We start from the raw sequence: 5,806 nt of genomic DNA, 5'->3' as shown, positions 1-5,806 counted from the left end.
TATCTACTATCTATTTTGCACTTGTATCACCATCTCTTCGCCGAACTAGTGCACCTATATAATTTACCATTGTATTGGGTGTGTTGGGGACACAAGAGACTTTTTGTTATTTGGTTGCAGGGTTGTTTGAGAGAGACCATCTTCATCCTATGCCTCCTACGGATTGATAAACCTTAGGTCATCCACTTGAGAGAAATTTGCTACTGTCCTACAAACCTGTGCACTTGCAGGCCCAACAACGTCTACAAGAAGAAGGTTGTGTAGTAGACATCAGTCAGCCAGGAAGTTCTGGAGTCGGTTCCTAACTAAAAAGAACCAAATAGTCGACTGTCCGGACGCCGAAGCCCTGGCGGCTTTTAAGCATAATATCCGTGACGAGTGGCTCGCTCGACACCTCGGCCAGGAAAAACCCAAGTCCATGGCAGCCCTCACAACACTAATGACCCGCTTTTGCGTAGGCGAGGATAGCTGGTTGGCTCGCAGCGGCACCACGCCACATTCTGGCACTTCGGATATGCGCGACAATAATGGCAAGCCACGACACAACAGACATAAGCAACGGAACAATGGCAACAACACTGAAGACACGGCAGTAAACGCCGGATTCAGCGGATCCAAGTCCAGTCAGCGGAAGAAGCCGTTCAAAAGAAACAATCAGGGACCATCCAGTCTGGACCATATACTTGAGCGCTCATGTCAAATTCATGGCACCCCGGACAAGCCAGCCAACCACACCAACAGACACTGCTGGGTATTCAAACAGGCCGGCAAAATAAACGCTGAAAACAAGGACAAGGGGCTGCACAGCGACGATGACGAGGAGCCCCGGTGTCCGAACACGGGAGGACAGAAGAAATCCCCCCCCCCAGGTGAAAATGGTCAACAAGAACTACGCCACTCACATCCCCAAGCGGGAACGGAAGCGAGCACTACGGGACGTCTACGTGATGGAGCTAGTCGCCCCCAAGTTCAACCCATGGTCATATTGTCTGATCACCTTTGATCGTAGGGATCATCCTACTAGCATCCATCACGGCGGCTCAACCGCATTGGTCTTAGACCCAATCATCGACGGATTTCACCTCACGCGAGTCCTTATGGACTGCGGCAGTAGCCTGAACCTGCTTTATCAGGACACAGTGCGCAAAATGGGCATCGACCCCTCAAGGATCAAGCCTGCCAAAACCACCTTTAAAGGTGTAATTCCTGGAGTAGAGGCCCGCTGTGCGGGCTCTATAACATTGGAAGTGGTCTTCGGATCTCGGGACAACTTCCGAAGCGAAGAGTTAATCTTCGATATCGTCCCTTTCCGTAGTGGTTACCATGCATTGCTCGGACGAACCGCATTCGCTAAATTCAATGTGGTGCCACACTATGCATACCTCAAGCTCAAGATGCCAGGCCCGCGCGGGGTCATAACAGTCAACGGAAACATGGACCGCTCTCTCCCTACAGAAGAGCATACTGCAGCCCTCGCGGCAGAAGTACAATGCGGCCTCCTCCGGCAAACCACCAATCCAGCGACGACAACCTCAAGCACCGTCAAGCGAGTCCGGAGCACCCCGCAACAGGATCATTAGGCACGCCAAGAGCATGATTAGCAGTCCGGCCTCCGCTCAAACCCCATTAAAGCAGCATTCGTGCCACGCGTACACAATTACACACTCAAAATACCATGGGCACAGGCGGAGGCGCATCAGTGACTCAGTCAACAGTGTGGTATCACCGCAACATACCTTCATAATATTTCCCTTTTACCTTTCAGGACATTGCTTTAGTGTAGCCTCTTCAGAAGGGCTGGATTGCCGGACTTACATAGGAGAGAAAACCAAGGAGGCAACAGGCTTTGCGCACAGAAGGACACACCCAGGTGGAATCTATTTACGATCGTTACACCTGTTTTATCTATCTGTACGCGACCTGCCCCTGGATAGTACATGTCAAATAGTCCTATTTATCTACACTTAATGCATTCATTGTAACCATACGCTTAAATGTATTATTCATCAATGGGAGATCACATATAGCGTCAGCTTATCAGTCTTATTTGAGAAATTTTTTCTCACAAATGTTTATTTTATATAGCATCCATACACCTTGGTACGTTTAGCCTGCCAGGGGCTTCCTATGGCGCCCCGTAATATGGCAATACAAGTCCGAACACTTTCAACAGTGTGGCACCCCGAACTTATAGCACTATATGCATCAGCTCCGAATCATGTCTTGGGTCTACAGTTGGGTTAGCCCGGCTCCCTTGTTTTGGTACCTTACGTCCTATTATATCGGCTAAGGTAGCGTAGGGAGAACTACTGTGATTGTGTCCCGATTCTTCCGGACGAGCACCTCAGTACAGAAAGCCGAAAACTGACCGGCATGATGTGGCGAGAGCTGGTCGTTGTTCGAGAGGTCTTAAAATCCTTAAAGATTTTTCCGCTTTAGGCGATAAATCGGCTTCATCCGATTTAGGCGTATATAGCGCCCCAATTCGGCCTTCCGGATTCTAGGGGCTTCACCGAAATTTAAATTCATAGACTTCTATGGCTAAGTGAAAGTTATAAAGCCGCACAGTCTGATTGCCTTGTTCGCTGCACCGGACACCTCCTTAAGGGACCAAACATTTGGATAAAGAGTGTTCGGGTTTTCCATGAACACCCCAGTACTAGTTACGTGGGGGCGGAAGCCGACAACTGGCCTACTTTCAGAATTTTATAAACAACCGGACAGAAGGTAATATTTTAAATAACAAAAGCGCTACATAGTGCAAGTAACTTCGTCCTTAAATTACAAACATGACAGAAGTGAATTCATTCTAAAATGGTATCCTTGGTACATTCATCGGCCATGAGACAAGCGCCCTTCATAACGCCATCGTAATACTTCTCCGGATAGCTATGCGCCTTGCCCTCCCGTGGCCCGTCCTTCACCAGCTTCTCCGCATCCAGCTTGCCCCAATGCACCTTCGCGCGGGCAAAGGCCCGGCGGGCACCTTTAATGCAAATGGATCGCTTGATGACTTCGAGCCGCAGACAGGCATTCACCATCCGCATGATCAGGCCGAAGTAGCTAGTCGGCAGGGGCTCACCAGGCCACATCCGGACTATGAAATCTTTCATAGCCGCTTCAGCCGCCCTGTGGAGTTCGACCAACTGCTTCAGTTGGTCACTCAGAGGCATTGGATGTTCGGCCCCCGCATACTGGGACTAGAACAGCTTCTCCATTGAGCTCCCCTCCTGGGCACGGTAGAACTCCGCGGCATCTGATACGTTGCATGGCAGATCTGCGAATGCCCCTAGAGAGCTCCGAACTCGGGTAAGTAAAAGAAATGCCTCCTCCACATGTTTGCTTTGCATAAAGAATTTCTTACCCGCCGCTATATTTGTGGCCCCCTGGACCTCCTGTTGTGCCTTCTCGGCTTCGGCCTTGGCGTCTTTTATACTAGCAAGGGCCTTCACAAGCTCGGCCTCTTTCGCCTTAAGCTCATGCTCCATGGACTCAAACTTTTTGCCGAGCTCCTGGAGCTCTTGTTGTACCTCGCCGATTCCGGCATCTTGCTTCTCGCGCTTTGTGCGTTCCAAGGCCGCCTTGTCTTCGGCCTCGGATAGCGCTTTCCTTAGAGAGGCCACTTCGGTGGTGGCCCCTGTTACAAAATCACGACGCTTCGTCATTAGAATAACCAATTTTATATACCCTTCATTATTTGAGAGCGGGGAATCACTCACCTTTGCTCTCTTCGAGCTGCCTCTTCGTGAGGTCAAGCTCTCCCTGCGCCTGCTCCAGATCCCGCTTTAGTCCGGCGATCTCGGCTATGCGGATAGCAGCGGCAAGCAGCACAGCCTGCTTATTCACATTCACACTTATTATTAGACTCCTGCGGATTATAATTGACCCTTCGTTTGGTTTTTCTTTCCGAACACCAAACAGTGTATCAAGGGCTACTACCTATCGGGTGGTAATTTCACACATTTTTATTACTTACCTCAAATCCTGTCAGGAGGCTGGTGCAAGCTTCGGTTAGTCCGCTCTTGGCGGACGAAACCTTTTGAATCACCGCACTCATAAGAGTACGGTGCTCTTCATCCATGGAAGCTCCGCGAAGCCTTCCAACAGACAATCCGGTGCCTCGGGCGCAACAGAAGTCCTCGACTCAGACGGCTCGCCCTCCCTAGCGAGGGGCTGACCGCCTGAGTCCGGAACCATTGAAGGTTCTGGAACAGTGTTCGGCTGAGAGCCCGGCCTACTGTGGCTCTCATCAACATGATCCGCGGGGATCTTGAACCCCTCGTGTCCGACATCTGGAATTCCGCCTTGGGGCATCTCCAGAGTCACCTCCCCCCGCTCTAGGAGCCTTCGGGACAACACCTCCGTGTCATCTGTGGGTTGAGGAGTAGTGGCCATCAGGAGCGAGTTCATCTCTGAATCGCTCAGGGATCCATCCGAAGAAGATACCTCGGGATGAACCCTGGCCGGACTGCATATATGTTCGGCGTTATAAAAAGACTGTGAAGTGAGGTCATTTAACAGAGTGCGGATACTTACGATCACGTTAGGGGCTTCCCCCTGGGCAGCCACCCCTCCTCGCTATGGGCGGCCGTGGTGGAGTAGTCCGTAAGGGACACCTTTCCCTTCTTGGACGACCCAGCCTCCCCCTCTGGGGCGGCTTTCCTCTTTTTCTCCTCCCAGTGCGGGAAGGTAGAGTTTCTTCCTGCTTCCTCCCGCCTCCGCGGGAGGAATCTGTCTCGTCGTCGTCAGACGACGTGGGTATGACGGCCTTGCACCGAGGGCCTTTCCCGGCCCCCTAGTCCTCCTTCTCGGGCCCCTCACCCTCTCCGGGTGGGGTGGTCCCTTCTTCTTCTTCCTCCCCTTCGGGGGAGGAGTGTGCCTCGTCGTCTTCAGAAGAGGCTTCCAGCGCAACCTTACGCCGGAGACCCTTTCGGATCCCCGGAGCCTTCTTTTCGGCCTTCTTATCCGGCACCTTGTAAGGCGCCGGGACCAGCATCTCCATCAGAAGAGCATCAGCTGGGCCTTCTGGCAGCGGAGCCGGACAGTCAATCTGCTCCGCTATCTCCACATAATCCTGAACAAATATGCACAATTACATAAGACTCCCCCATGAATATATTGGGAAGAACCGAATCCGGTGGTAGCCTGAAAACTCACCCGACTAGGAGGCCACGCGGCATGGAGCCCACGGTCCTCGGATGTGGGAGGAGGTACTTCGGAGGCCTTGAACAATGCCTTCCACGCGTCTTTGTGCTTCATGTTGTAGAGCCTCTGAAGCATTTGGTGTTCGGCCAGGACGAACTCCCATAGATTGAATGCCCGCCTTTGGCACGGTAGAATTCGGCGAACGAGCATGACCTGGATCACGTTGACAAGCTTGATGTTCTTGTCCTTCATGCTCTTGGTGCAGGTTTGGAGTCCGGTTAGCTCTGTAGATTCGCCCCAGGACAGGCCCTTCTTTTCCCAGGAGGTGAGCCGCATGGGGGTTCCGGATCGGAAATCGGGGGCCACCGCCCAGTTGGCGCCGCGTGGCTCGGTGATGTAGAACCACCCCGACTACCACCCCTTCACGGTTTCTGCAAAGGAGCCGTCAAGCCAGGTGACGTTAGGCATCTTGCCCACCATGGCCCCTCCGCACTCCGCTTGCTGGCCGCTCACAATTTTTGGCTTCACGTAGAAGATTTGCAGCCACAAGCCGAAATGAGGCTTGATGCGGAGGAAGGCCTCGCATACGACGATGAACGCCGAGATGTTGAGGACGAAGTTCGGGGCTAGATCATGAAAATCTAGCCTGTAGTAGAACATG

This window comes from Triticum aestivum, chromosome 2B, assembly GCF_018294505.1.
Source record: "Triticum aestivum cultivar Chinese Spring chromosome 2B, IWGSC CS RefSeq v2.1, whole genome shotgun sequence".
NCBI classification, from domain to species: Eukaryota; Viridiplantae; Streptophyta; class Magnoliopsida; order Poales; family Poaceae; genus Triticum; species Triticum aestivum.
Note: the sequence above shows the minus strand (reverse complement) of the source record.